A 15,590-nucleotide genomic window follows, 5' to 3' on the forward strand; every position below is an offset into this window, starting at 1 on the left:
GGGGAGACTCCTATTTTATATCTTAAAGCCCCTCCTCCAAGTACCCTAGGAAGAAAATTGGGATGTTTTCATTCTAGGGCTACTACAAAAGGAAGGGAGGGAGGAAGAAAGGATGGATGGATGGATGGAAGGAAAGAAAGAAGGAAGAAAGGAAGGAAGGAAGGAAGGAAGGAAGATAGGGAGAAAGGAAAGAAGGAAGGAAGGAAAGAAGGAAGATAGGAAGGAAGATAAGAAGGAAGATTGGAAGGAAGGAAGGTAGGATGGATGGGAGGAAGGAAGATAGAAAGGAAAGGAGGAAGGAAGGAAGAGGAAGAAAGGAAGGAAGGAAGATAGGAAGGAAGGAAGGAAGGAAGATAGGGAGAAAGGAAAGAAGGAAGGAAGGAAGGAAGATAGGAAGGAAGGAAGTGGAAGGAAGGAAGGTAGGATGGATGGGAGGAAGGAAGATAGAAAGGAAAGGAGGAAGGAAGGAAGATAGAAAGGAAAGGAGGAAGGAAGGAAGGATTGGGATAGGATGGGATGGGGCTTGATAGAAGATAGATATAAAGTACAGTCAAAAATGGATCTGAACTGTTGCTCGGTTTCTCGGTGTAAACCAAAATGTATTCGGGCATAAAGAATAACCAGAAAAGGCCTTCCTTCCGCCCTCTCATCCGAGAGCCGCAAAATCTCAGCCAAAGGGCCGTATGGGCGCCGGGAGCCTCCGCCAGCCTCTTCTCGCTTACTAACCGCACCGCCGCCGCTCTCCTCGCCTCCGGCCGGGAAGCTCAGCGCCTCCGCGGCGAGACTTTACAGGCGCCGCACGCCGCGATTTCCAGCGGCCGCCTGCCTGCCTGCCTACGGAGGGGAAGAGCCGCTTCCTTGCCTCGGTTTGGCCAGCGGCCGCTCGGGCGGGCGGAAAGAACCGGGGCTGAACCCGGCCATTCCGGGGAAGGCGCTGCTCGGCTTCCCGCAGGCTGCTCCGCTCTAATACCTGTTGCTCCCCCCCCCCCGCCCCGCCCGGCAACGCGATGCTCCTGTGGCCGCCTGGCAACCCACCGGGGGGGCTCTTTCCTCGGAGCGCCTTCTCTTAACACTAACAGAGTTGGAAGGTACCTGGGAGGTCATCTAGTCCAACCCCCTGCTCACGCCGGAGACCTCTACAAGGGATTCGAACCCGCCACCCCGGCCTTTGTGATCGAAAAGCTTAGACGCTGAGCTTGTCGATGAGAAAGGTCGGGGGTTCGAATCCCTAGTATAGGTCTCCGGCGTGAGGAGGGGGTTGGACTAGATGACCTCCAAGCTCCCTTCCAACCCTGTTCCTCTTAAGCTCAGCGCCTTAGCCACTGAGCCGCTGCCTTCTCGGGCACCAAGGCAAGCGGGAGCCCCCCTCCCCTCTCGGGAGCCGCGTCCTCCCCTTCTGGCCCGGCCCGGCCCGGCCGCTCTCCTTTCCTTTGCCCGCGGGCCGGCCGGGGCTGTGTCGCTGGCTCGCTCGGGGCCACCTGCCCGGCGCCTGGCAAAAAAAAAGCAGGTGAAGGCAAGCGACGTCGGCTTCGGCAACCGCGCATGCCCCGCTCTCCCCTCTCCCGGGCATGCTCATTAGCGGCGGCGGCGGCAAAAGGCGAGGTGCCGAGCGGTCGGCGCCGCTGCCGGGTGAGCAGCCAGCAGTGGCCGCGACGCCGGCGCGAGGCTCGGGCAGGGCTGAGGAGAAAGGAGGCGGTGGCGGCGGCGCTCTTCGGCATCTCGGGCGCTCGCAAGCCGTTGGGAGGCTTCCGCCGGCGCTGAGCCCCGGGCAGGGGCGTCGGGCGGGGGATGCGGGCGAGCTGCGGCAGCCGCCTGGGTCGCCTCCCGAGCGATGTGGATTTATCTTCGCCTTCGGCGTAGCGGCGGCGGGAGGCAGGCAGGAGCGCGCGAGATGCCTGGCGAGCGGCGGACCCGCGCGGGGCGGAGGCGGCGCTGCTGCTGCTGCTGCTCCTCCAGCTGAAAGTTCCAGTGGACGGACAGGTAAGTTGTACTCCGGCGGGGAGCGGCGGACGCCCCCCTTTTTTTCCCCCTGGGTCGGGTTCCCACGACGCGCGAGGAAGCCGCAGTCCGCCGCTTGGCGAGGCTGCGAGTGGTGTGGGGCTGGCGGGGCGACTCGGGGGAAGCCAGCTCTCTCTCCCCTCCCCCAGTCGCCAGGTGGAACGGGTGGATCGTGTGAATGGCAGCCGCCCTCCTCTCCCTTTGGGGCTGGAAGGCAGGAAGACCCGGAGACGAGGTTTCGGGGCTCAGGGAGCGCCCCGAAGGAGGGCGAAGCTCTGGCGAAGTGACTGGGAAGGTCCTACAGGCTGCACCCTTACTTTTATTCCTGGTATTGTCCCTTGTGTTTGAGGGTGATGCACACACACACACACACAAAACACAAACACACGCCCGCCCTGTGTAGCTCGGGTGCGCGTGATGTAATCTTTCACGTGTACTAGCTGGAAACGAACGTTGGAACGGTACACCGGCAGCAGAGGAGAATGGGGTCCTGAGTTGTGAGGTAGGCTGGATTTGATTCCCTATTGTTGAACCTATTGTTAAACCTGGCGGATGTTGCCTGCGCGGCTGAATGTTGCGGGTCAGAGGGAGCCACAAGCTGTACGTTTGTCTGGGTTTTCTTAGCCGGCTTATAAATAAAAAGGACTGGTACCCACCCATTACCCACCAAGCCTTGAAATGAGTTTGTTGGGGATGTGCTTCTCTGCAAAAGAGAGTGTCCCTAAACCTATGCTACTTCTGGGTTATTTACACTTTGGAATGCTTGAGGTTTTTTTGTTTTGCTTTTCCAAAGGTTGGATACTTATTCTATACATTCTTTTCAATATGTAACAGAATGACAGCTGAGCCAAATCAGCTCTGTTTCTTGGGATATTTCTACTACAGATTTGGTTAAGTAACACCCAGATCTGAATACAGATACTGAGCTTGGAAAATGTGCTTTGGCCAACTGTAAACATTTCCAGCCTATAGGTTCCCTTCTCGTGGCTTCATTTCCCTTTTATTAGTTCTGGATAAGTGAATTAGATATTTATTTTATTCTTATTTCATTTGCTAGGTATTTATTTTATTTTTGATGAAGTCCCTCTTGCCCAGGTATAGTGCCAAGCATCCTCTTTTTAAAAACAATGTATCGGTGCTGTTTCAAAAAAAAAAATACATTGAAGGCTTGCGTTTAAATATCGGTGGGGGTTGCAATGTCTTTTTGACCTGCCCATGTTGTAGGGCAGTTGTGGTAACAACTAGCTTAGTAAGTCCCAAGTCCATGAAGAAGTGAATTCAGGCTGACGTATCTTGAACCATATTTACTGTATTGTGTTGAAGTGTGGTGCCACACAACCAAGCTTCCCAGCTGGTAGAATTAATGTGATAGATAGGGGCGTTTTTTTTCCCCTTTAAATTATCGCGAAGCTGGTAGGAAAGAAATTGTGACTTGCTCCCTGGTAAAAGGGTAGCAATGGCCACCTATTTCTCATCCTTCCCAGCCCTTTCCAGAGTCAAAAGGAATTAGAAATTACCTTTGTGGTGACCCCTCCTTCTCTCACCTTCTCATCCATCAGTGGCTACTTTCTACCTCTCTCAAATGTGAATGTTGTGGTTTTACCTTTGTTCGAGCTGGTCCAGTTTCTTCATTTAGCATTTCAGGAAGTGATGGGTTCCCCCCCCCTCATGTTTAAATGATTTTTGGCTTGGTTTTGCTGGACACTGGAGAGAACCACTGGATGCATTGGAAATGAATGGTTGATTTTCTCTGTTATGATATGATGATCACAGAAAAGGTTGGACGGGCAACATCGTATGTGTAGGGAAGGGATCAACGTTGCTGTTTGCCATGAACCACAGAAATAGTTTTTCGTATTGATTTTTAAAGCTTTGTGGACTCCCACCACTCCTTTTATCAGGGGTGGCTGCCTTCCCCCCCCCCCTTCCCTTTGTTAGTTCAGCAAAAAATCTGTGTTGCAAATGATCATCTCTCACATCACAATTTGTTATTAGAGACAGTTCTTGTGCGCTTATATGAATCTTTTCTCTGTATTTTTCTTTGACAAGCTAGGGAAATGATTGCATGAAAACGGATTCAGCCATTGGGTGAAGATGTGTTGGCTGTTTCTGCCTTTTTCTCTTCCCTCCACTTCTTTTGTCTCTCTGGAAATAAGTCTAAATCCTTTTTGGATTTTGTTTTACTGGCTAATCTCATTATTGAGTTAAACACAGCATATAGTCTGCTTTCAAAGTGCACCGAGATTGGAGAACAAAACGACGTGTTAACCTCACCCAGGAAGGTACATGCTTGTGAGAGAACCTACTAATAAATGATAATTTTATGGCTGTAATTCAAGTTGCTCTTGCTTCCTGTCTAACGTGGTGTATCTTTTCCGATGTTCCGTTCTGCGATCTATGAATGATCTTAGGGGGAAAGAAACCTCTTCTAGGTGCTATCTTGTGCAGAACTCCTGTAGAAGCAATTTAATTTGCATCCACTTCTTCGTTTAATCTCTCCCACCACATTAGTAGCAAAGTGCTTTATTTAAGAAGGAAGTTCCAAGCATTAGTATGACATGGCTGCAAATAGTATTCAGGGAGGGGAAATTGTGAAGCCGTGTCTTATTTACCGGTATCTCTTGCTTAGCTTTTTCATTATGTGGGGGATTTTATATTTGGGACTTTTTAAAAATTTTGCATTTCATCCTGTTACTGCTAGATTATAGGAAAAGTAGTGAGTAGGTATTAACTGAATCCTTTGCAAGCTTTCTGGGTGTAAGCATCACTGCATGTAGTTGGACTGACTTCTGTTAATTCTATATTATTTTTATTTGTTTATCTTTACCGTGCCTTTGTCATTTCTATAAATAACTCAAGGCAGCCAACACACCTAATACTCCTTCTTCCTCTTCCTGTTTTCCTCACCACAACAGTCCTGCGAGGTGGGTTGGGCTGAAAAAGAGGGACTGGCCCAAAGTCACCCTGCCATCTTTCAACGCTAAGGCGGGACTTGAACTCACCATCTCCTGGTTTTTAGCTTGACACCTTCATCATTTTTTTTATCAGGTTTGCATCGGGGGAAGTAGCCGGAAATTTCAACTTTTTGTGAAGAATTAACCAGGGCATCCATCATATTTTCATCCTGTGTGACACTGGCAATATTTTAAGTTGAACGACTCACCAATGAAGGAGGAAGAGAAATGAGTTTATGATTCGTTAAATGATCAATACCTCTTGTATTTTAAAAAAGTGTTAACTTCCATGTCTCCCCTTAAAAATAACGAACGAGGGAAAGGTTAATGGTGTTGGAACTTAAGAGGAAAGAAAATTTGTACTCCTAGATTTGTTGAGTGCAGTCAAGCCAGCCGCGAATTCTGTAGCAGGCTTAGCAAATACACACCCTATGATTTCAAGCTTTTGTAGATCTTAAAGGGCTTTGGTCTCTGTGGCACCGTGAGGGTCTTCATTATTTGTAGAATTGGACTTGTAGGCTAATTAAAGGCAGGAAATAAACACTATTTGAAGGGTTTCTGATTGTATGTGACTTTCCCTCCCTCGGGTGGGAGAAAGATCTCAGATTCTAAACCATTGCGATTGCTCCTTTTTGGCGTTTGCATCCCTCTAACACACCTGGGATCGTTTGTGGTTTTTCTCTCCCCTTCTGCCATCCAGCTAGTAATTAGTGGAACAGATTGCACAGATATGCAAATGATAGGAGATATGATTTGTGTTTTCTCCTGGAGGCTTGCTCTGTTTGCAGAGTGGTGATACAGTTAACTGTGAAGTTGTCATAGACAACCTTTGAACACTAAGGGGGGGGGGGGAGAGAATCATTTTGGAAAAGGATGTTAATTGAGGCAGAATGACTGTCCTTCTGAAGGGTGAAATGCAAAGGTTTGCATCTTACCCGCTGTCTCTTTTTCCACCCAACCTCATGATTTCCAGGACGAAGGCACATCATAAAGAGGATAGTCTTTTTCTTCCTGTAATATATCTACAAACCCAGTTTCAGGATGAGTAGGGAGGGAGATTTGTCTACTTGGGTTTGATAACCTTTTTCGGCAACCAGTCCTGTGGGCATCTTTATAATGCTGTTAATATTCCATTAATATATGGCTTCTCTTCATACTTGCTTTCCGCAGTCTTTAAGACTTGCGTATGATAACCGAGAGGCCAAGCTGTATCTCTGATGGTCTTTGACAGGTTCTAATCTAAAGAGGGAAAGGGACGCGATGGCTCAGTGGCTAAGACGCTGAGCTTGTTGATCAGAAAGGTTGGCAGTTTGGTGGTTTGAATCCCTAGCGCCACATAATGGAGTAAGCTCCCATTACTTGTCCCAGCTTCTGCCAACCTAGCAGTTCGAAAGCACGTAAAAAATGCAAGTAGAAAAATAGGAACCACCTTTGGTGGGAAGGTAACAGCGTTCCGTGCGTTGAGTCGTGCCGGCCACATGACCACGGAAACATCTTTGGACAGTGCTGGCTCTTCGTGACCACAACATCCCTTCCTGGGAAGCAGTTGCATGCTCCTTTCTGCTTTTCAGAGCAATGGCCGGGTGCAAACAGGACCCCCTATTTGTCTGTAGAGCTGTTTTCCTCCTCCTTTCCGTACAATTCGTTCTAAACAGGTTGCCATTCTGTTATCTCCAAGAGAGGAATGCTAGTACTAAAGTTTCATTGTCTTGGACTGCTAATCTGATGCATTGCCAAGTTGACTTCCTGGCTGATTTAAGTGGTTAGGACAGCACCAGTTCTTCTCCTTCCCATCCGACCTTAATACAAGTTTATCTAGCTATCATTTCCACTGTGTACTTACTTCCATTGGAAGTAAGTTTTAACAAGACTGAATCCTAAACTGACCTAATTCAAATTAGACCTCTGTCTCACCCAATTTTAATGGTTTTGCTAACTTTTGTTCCTTTCAGTAAAAGGTTGTTTTTTATGTTATTTGTTTCAATTATGTTTATTTTATATTTATACTAGTTGATAACCCGGGCAACTAGTTGATAATGCTAGTTGCCCAGGTATTTATTTATCTTAATCCTGTATTAGACAGGAAAAGCCCCGATTTCAGCAACAATTAAATTAGTTCCAAATGTTTCCCTGTGCCCCCAGAAGCATCAACAAAAGTGATACCACCTTAATTTCTAATGTTGGATTTCCCCCCTTACCAGAGGGAGTCCCCTTGTGGAGTATTGTGAAGCTGTTACCAATGGCGACTCCACGGTACTCCACAGTAGAAGCCATTTTACCACAGTACGGTAGAAGACATTGTAAGGCACAAAAGGCTGTATCTTAGCAGGACACCCCCCCCCCCGAGGGGTATTAGGGGTGCCTTACCCCCACAGTATTTGTTTCCAGAGAGTAAGTCATCTGTGTACCAAGTTTGGTTGAAATTGTTCAAGGCGTTCCAGAGTTATGCTGGAACACACATACATACAGACGTTTTTATATAGATAGATTTTATTTATATAATATTTTATATTTTATTTGGAGAAAATAATGGCAGTCTCATACTTGAGAATAAACAGTGCAAGGGTAGGTCTTAGTTCTGAATGCATTTTCTGCACATTTTCCCACTTTGCAATTGCAAGTAGGATGTTTGTTATCTTTGGGAAGGACCAAAAGCTGACCGTCTCAGTTCTCCCATAGAAAGCCTGTGGGGAGCCTGTGCCCCCCCCCAAGTGTCACTGAACCATTTGCCAGCATCCACAGGAAACACGATAAGGGTTAGTTGAACATGAAGAGCAGAAACTTGGAGATGGCTGCAGGTTCCCTACACTGGTTGTAGACGGCGACCCCATCCTCTATCCCAGGGTTGTCAAACTCACGTTGTCATGGCAGCATCACATGACGTATCGGGACTCCCCCCTCTTCACTAAACTGGGCGTGGACCAAGCATGAAATCCTCTTGCCTTCGCTACCGGTTTGGAACTGGGAGCACAAGCACAGAGCGTCTGTGATGACGTCTGGGTGGGTGGGCAGAGCCTCCCACTGCCGTCACTACCAGTTCACCCAAACCGGTACGAACCCGCTGAATACCACCTCTGTCCTGCAGGTGGCCAGCGGGTGACCGAGTTTGACTGAGATAGACTGCTCTATCCCAAAGAGGATTCTCCTCTAGTTGAAAAGCTACCCTGTCTAAGTCTGATCTGAAGTTTAAGCACCACGAAAGCAAGAAAAATAGCAGCAGCCTTGTAATTGCCCATTTGCTGTTAGCACCTGGACAGCGGACAGCGGACAGCGTCTTCCCCACTAAGGAGAGATTAATTGTATTTCCTTTTGGTCTCTAGGTGCTTTTAACAGAAGCAACTGAGATGGCCGAGGCAAAAAAAAAAAAAAAAGCAAAAAACAACAACCCAGAGTAAAAGAGAAAGGAGAAAAAAATGTTGTTTCTCGGACTCGGTGTGGTTTGTTGGTAAGAATAAAATTCAAACAGTGGCTTTGAACACCATGGGTCAGTTTTAGAGTTCTGTGTGAACATTTTTTTCCCCCTTCCGATAAAGTAAGGAATATTTAGGTTTGCTCAGTGAAGAGATTAAGTCTGTTTGCAGCGCTTACAAGAAGAGACTCTTCTGTATGAGAAATCCTTAGGAAAGTGATGGAATTGCAAATAATAACATAGGGCAGATAGTCCCTGGCTTAAAATCACATTTCAGCCCAAAATTTGCACTGCTAAGCAAGACAACTGTTAAGTGAGTTTTGCTCCACACTATGACCTTTCTTATAGGGACGTGGTGGCTCGGTGGCTAAGATGCTGAGCTTGTCGATCAGAAAGGTCGGCAGTTCGAAATCCTAGCACTGTGTAACGGAGTGAGCTCCCGTGACTTGTCCCAGCTTCTGCCAACCTAGCAGTTCGAAAGCACGTAAAAATGCAAGTAGAAAAATAGGGACCACCTTTGGTGGGAAGGGAACAGCATTCCATGTGACTTTGGCATTTAGTCATGTCAGCCACATGATCACGGAGACGTCTTCGGACAGCGCTGGCTCTTCGGCTTTGAAAGGGAGATGAGCACCGTCCCCTAGAGTCAGGAACAATTAGCACATATGTGCAAGGGGACCCTTTACCATGACCTTTCTTGACACAGTTGTTAAGTGAATCAGTGCAGCTGTTAAATTAATACCATGGCTGTTAAGTGAATCTGGGTTCCCATTGACTTTGCTTGTCAGAAGGTCGCAAAAAAGGGATTGCATGACCCGAGGACGCTGCGACCGTCATAAATATGAACCATTTGCCCAGCGTCCAAATTTTGATCACATGATCATGGGGATGCTGCAAGGGTCTTAAGTCTGAAAAATGATCATAAGTCACTGTTTCAGCCCCACTGTGACTTTTGAACAGTCACTAAATGAACTGTCGCAGGTCAAGGACTACCATAGTGTAACGTAGGGCTGCCTTATGTCATTTAGAAGGCGGCTGCATCTCAAATATTAAGAGACCATCCCATTTCGGAGAATTTTGCAGAGAGGAAAAAGGGCAAAGCCAAGGAAAACCAAACGAGGAAGGAGCCAGAGAAGCTTCCTGGGGGGGATAGTTCCCATCCTTTGGAATTCTTCAACCTGGAGGATAGATTTAAATAAAGGCATTGTAAAAATGGAGATGATCGGAGATTTCTTCTGAAAGTTTCACATCGAGACTCATTGGGCTCAATGAAAGTCAATTAAAAGGTGTTCAGCGGCTGAGAGAATTTAAGACATCCATCTGGGGGAAGTGGGTCATTCTTGCGCTGCCCAGAATCTCATATTCATTTTCCTTCTAGTATTATCTTCTTGGGTATTTAAAATGGACCAATGAGATCAGTCCACTCTTCAGTATTAGATTGCCCCTGAAATGTTATGTCCAGGGCGGGATCTTTCTGTGATATGTGACAGATGAGACGATTACATGACTGCTAGATCCATGAAATGCTCTGGTTTCAATTCTAAGATGCAAACCCATTGAGTATCTCATTAAAGCAGCTGCCTCTATTTCTACGACTGCACACACCAGCTGGTCATGTTCTGATTTTTTTTTTGGTGGTGGTAGGGGGAGGAAGATGTTGCTGCCTTAAGATGTTACCAAAGAGTGCTGCTTGCATTCCATAAATCAATTTTTTGGGGGAATTGAATCCAAAGCATTGCACAACCTTGATGAAAATTAATTAACTCCTTTAAAAAAAAGAGCATCCTCTGAACATACGTGGTTGGGAATCATCTTCTAAGAAAAGATGCAAAGGCTCAGAGAGATTTCCTGTCCGTGGTGGGTTTCACATTTTGTTACCACCAGTTGGCTGGTGCGCATGGCCCTTTGCGCATGCGCTTTGCTTCCGTGCATGCACCCAGCCTCAAAAACATGCTAAATAGGATGGCGTAGAGCCAGGCTGCGTAGGCAGGTCTACCCTTGATTTCCACTACCAGTTCTGTCAAACCGGTCCAAACCGGCTGAATGCCACTTCTGTTTCCTGTCCAATATCTCTGGTTTCTGTTTCAGACTTTGTATCCTTACTTAGTCCCACAACTACTCTTGAAAGTCATGGGGAGGTACACTTCATTATTCCTTTGATGCTATCTTGGAGAGGCATTAAGATGCAACGTTAAGTGTTGCACTTGCGTTAGCTAACATCTCCACTCAGCCATGAGGCCTACTAAGTGAGTTTAGACCATTAATTGCAGATGTTTACATCATGCTGAGCCACTTTTTTGTTTTAAGTATGGCTTACCCAGTAGGCCGCCGTGGCCTGGTTCACACAAAACGGCAACGCAACCCCCCCCCCCAAATGAAATCGAGTGTGTGCTTAGACTTATCAATTTACATCTAGTTTTATCTTCTGGCAAGTTCTAGTAAGTATTGAGTCTAGGCCAGAGGTGTCCATCTCAAGGCCCAGGGTGCTTCGATGTGGCCCGTGGGGTCACCCTGGATACAGCGAAGGACCGGCCCGTGGTGTCTCTGCCAGTGAAAATGGAGCTTGGGAGGGCTGCATGCGTTTTCAGCCGCAATGGCCTCCTGCAGCCCTCTATCAGCTAAAACAGAGCTCGGGAGGGCTGCACATGGCCCGTTTTTCTCTGGCAAAAGGCTACCAAAGCAAACTAAAAGCAAAGCAAAAGAAAAAGAAGAAATGTTTCCCCTGTTGCGTTTGAGCATCCAAGAAGGAAGGGACAGGGAAAGGACAAAGGGAAAGAGGAAAGACAAAGAAAAGGGAGAAAATATGGGAAGAAAGCAAGGAAGAAAAAAAGAGGGGAAGAAAGGAGAATGAAGAGGGAAGGAAAAGGAAGGAAGGAAGGAAGGAAGGAAGGAAGGAAGGAAGGAAGGAAGGAAGGAAGGAAGGAAGAAGACAATGGATTCCCCAGATCAGCCTAGGCCACCATAGGGGCCCCAACATACAATACAATAGCAGAGTTGGAAGTGACCTTGGAGGTCTTCTAGTCCAACCCCCTGCCTAGGCAGGAAACCCTATACCGTTTCAGACAAAAGGTTATCCAACATCTTCTTGAAAACTTCCAGTGTTGGGGCATTCACAACTTCTGGAGGCAAGTTGTTCCACTGATTAATTGTTCTGTCAGGAAATTTCTCCCTAGTTCTAAGTTGCTTCTTTCCTTGATTAGTTTCCACCCATTGCTTCTTGTTCTACCCTTGGGTGCCTTGGATAATAGCTTGACTCCCTCTTCTTTGTGGCAACCCCTGAGATATTGGAACACTTCTATCATCTCTCCCCTAGTCCTTCTTTTCATTAAACTAGACATACCCAGTTCCTGCAACCGTAGGAACTGATATATGTCCCTGATTACAGATAATCCTCGACTTAAAACAGTTCATTTAGTGATTGTTCCAAGTTATAGTGGCAGTGTAAAAAGAGACATATGACCATTTTTGACACAACCATTGCAGCATTCCCATGGTTACTTGATCAAAGTCTAGACACTTGGCAATTGACTCAGATTTACGATGGTTGCAATGTCCCAGGGTCATGCAATCCCCTTTTGTGACCTTCTGACAAGCAAGGTCCATGGGCAAAACTCAGTTAACAGCTGTCTCACTTAGCAACAGACATTTTGGGCTCAATTGTGATTGTAAGTCAAGGAGTGAACTTCTGAACTGTTGGCCAACTGTTGTCTTCTTTAACTACATCTATCTGGAAAGCCCAGGTAGAAAGCAAAGGGGCTCAGAAGATCTGTGTGCCTCAATAGACTGTGAATTTGTTAGTAATCATAAACCAAACTTGGGGGCAGGTGTAACAATATAAAATAGGACCAAAGTTGCTAAGGTATACAAGCAGGACTTTTCAGGTGAGGCTGAGCTATGATCTACATACGACACAAGACATGGAAACTTTTAAAATCTTTAAAATGTACCGTAAATGAAAAGTATAGCATGATGCTTGTAAAAATATTCAGGTTCTTTTTTTTTAAAAAAAGAGTTTTTGGTTTCCATTACAGTGGAATCCAAAGTGGTTTGATAGAACCGTGGGATTTTACATGAAAGATTGAGATCTTAAAAGGCACTGCTTAGTATTTTAAGTGTGAGCTATTTTGAAATCCTGGCTGAAAAGGTAAAGCATAAAATAATAATCTCAAAGGGAATGCTTAACTCTAAAATTTAATATTAAAAGGTTTGGCCAGCGCACCTGCGACCAAATGTTGCACTGTGAAGTGCTCTCATTCACAATAGAGGGCTGAATGTTTCTACTTCTATATGCTGGTAATTCTCAACTCGTGTGAATGGAGCAGGACTTCTATTGCTAAGCAATATGGTTGTTAAGTAAAACACACTCATTTTTTTTTTCATGGTTGTTAAATGAATCACACAGTTGTTGAGTAAATCCTGCTTCCTGGCCCCTTAGAGAGATGGCAATCACGTGACACCCTCAGGACAATACAACCATTAACAGATTAACCCATATTTAGGACCCTGGCCTTGTCCTGGGGTCATGTGACCACTTTTTGCAATCTTCTGACAAGCAAAGTCAATTGGTAAGCCAGATTCACTTAATAACCGTGCTTCTAACATAACAATTGCAGTGGTTCATTTAACAAACTGCTGCAAGAAAAGTCATAAAAAGGGTCAAAACTCACTTAACAAATGTCTCATTTAACAACAGATATGTTGGGCTCAATTGTGGTCGTAAGTTGAGGATTACCTGTTCTGCCCTTGTGGACATTCATGCTACCACTATTGTGTGTTTTTTTTTAATCAGCTTCAGGGAGAAAGCACTATGCAAACTATAGTATAAATCAGGGGCATCCAATCTTGGCAAATTTAAGAACCGTGGAATTGAAGTCCACAAGTGTCAGGCCTGCCTCATTCATTATCCAAGAAAGAAAACCCCCAACTCCATTTAATTAGGGAAAAGGTACTTTTACTGGACATGAAATGAAAACAGCAAAAGTGAAGCAAGATCTGAAGCAAAGAAGTGCAAACTTGTACATATCAAACGTTTACCCAAGTCCCTCCCCCTGGTTATACTGACCCAATGTCTAATCTTCAACTCCCATGGGTGTCATGTAGGGTGCATCTTCAGGTGGCCTCATTCAGTTGGCATGCAAAGACAGTTGGCCTTGACCAAACCCAAACATGACCCATCAGCATGCGCAGAAGATGGTGAGAACAAAACTCCCTTCTTCGAGATATCTCCATCAGGGCATTTTCCCTCCCAAATACCATGAGCCCCCACCCTCCCTGTTATTATGGCAGCCGATAGCAAGCATGCGAGATAGAGGCTGACAACAGGTCTTAAAGTTGTGAAGGTGATCTAAGTCATACCATGTAATCTACATGCCTTTTAAACAAAGAGTTCTCTCTCTGCCTCTTTTGTTATTTCTGTGTTGTGTCCTCTGAGATGTCAATTTGTTCTCTTTTGGTTCTTTAATACATTTTTCCAATTTTTTAAAAAATAGAATTCAAAATCTCTACTGTTTATAAGTAAAAAAAAAAATCACACCTTCTAATTTGTCCCAATCAAATGGGATCATTTTCCACTTGAATCCTTCAATTAAAAAAAAATCATTTTTCTCTTACCTAGAGGTCTGATAGGAATTTCATTTAGGACAATTATATCTATATTATCAATCTTCAATCTTGTATTAAGATGCTGTTGGAAAACTTGATCTCTTGCTTCTCTCACTAAAACAGCTCTTGGAATATTTCTTGTTATTGCAAATCTTGAATTTATATAAACTTTTCTCTGCCTCTGTATCTTCTTCTTCCCAATTAAAAAAAATGGCTGAAGCTTGTATAATTAATATAAATAATAGCTCTAAATCTTGGACATAATTCCTCCTATTTCACTTCCAATAGAGAAAAATTATCTAGTTCTCTCTCCGTCTCTCTATGTATAATTTCTTCCTTACTATCCAAATTTTCCAATTGTCACTAACTTGTTTTCTATCTCCAGTCATTTGTTCTACAGAATTTTTCAATTTTTAAAACTTTTTAAATCTCCTTTTTCATCTTAACAAGTCTTTCATCTACTTTTTTCTCTAAAGCTGTAAATTTAGTCTGAAGTGACTTAGCCAGTTTACTGCTAATTTGATCAAAGATTTTCTGCAATAAATCTAATGGAATTTCTGTTTCTGCAAGTGGTCTCAGGGAATCTCTCCTACCGTCTATTCATGCTGCTTTTCCAGTTGTTGAATTATATTATAATCCACAATATCTAAAACAAGAGAAAGAAAAAGAAAAAAAGGAAAATTCCTTCCTTCCCATTTTCCTCATATCCATAGTTACCATCAGGAACACAATCTGCCCATTTACCTTTTATTTTATAAATTCCACCAATTGTCTGTAATCCTTAGTTGTAACCAAAAAGAATTACCCATGGAAGTCTGGTTTCATTGCCCAATTTGATTACATTTTTTCCAACACATTTTCATGTAAAAAATAATATTTTTAAAATAACTATTCCTTTTGTCAGTTTTAAACTTTAAAAAAAAAATCTCTTGTGAAGTTTTTTTTAACCAAACATTCTTTAGTCTTTTAATCCTAAAATCTTCTTTTAATTTTATAATCCAGAAAAAAATGAAACTCGCCAAGAGGGCTCTTATCCTGCACAAAAGAAAATCTCTCTTAATCTGTGGAATAATCAATTCCAAAAGCAAATAAGAAATGAGTTTGGCTGCGCTTATTGCCCGTAAAGGCTACATCGTTTGCTGTGAGGGTAGAAGGAATCCCATGCCTCCTAGCCACTTATGAGCAAAAAAAAATTCCATTCTTGAAGTTTACTTACAAGAAACAATTATCTGGAGAACAACTGGATTATCTCAGAATCTTTTCTTTATACAGAGAGAATTTCAATACCCAGTGTTGGCCCTGTGGCACTGACCTCCATTGTGATGGCCCCTCTGCTCCTTTGGAGATAACTTTCTCCATAGACCTCATCAGAAGCCTGCTCATCACCGTGTTTCTCTTTTTAATTGTTTTTATTTTTTAACTGTTGTGGCAGAGTTGGACAGTGAGGAGTTTGGGGAGGAACATGGGCCAGTCCTGGAGTCTGGGGAAGGAGAGGGCGAGGGCTCTGCGTTGGAGGCAGAGAGGGGACCAAGGCCATCTGGTAGTGATTTGCTGCCTCCGGAGCCTCCAGAGCCTGACATCAGCGAGGCAGAAGAACAGCGGGAGCCTGTTCCCAGTGTGTGCATGCA

At 44.8% G+C, this 15,590-nt stretch overlaps 1 protein-coding gene across 1 annotated transcript in view; it reads left to right on the forward strand.

Annotated features, from left to right (window-relative positions):
* Window positions 1–1,610: 1,610 nt before the first annotated feature.
* The window catches only part of TENM1 (teneurin transmembrane protein 1), a 384,715-nt gene continuing 370,735 nt past the window's right edge, over window positions 1,611–15,590 (forward strand). The window contains exon 1 of the mRNA XM_081964396.1: window positions 1,611–1,980. The gene's annotated coding sequence lies outside the window, so the exon portion shown is untranslated. The remainder of the gene's footprint in view (window positions 1,981–15,590) is intronic.

The sequence above is a fragment of the Natrix helvetica genome (assembly GCF_964273705.1).
Source record: "Natrix helvetica genome assembly, chromosome: 11".
Lineage (NCBI taxonomy): Eukaryota > Metazoa > Chordata > Lepidosauria > Squamata > Natricidae > Natrix > Natrix helvetica.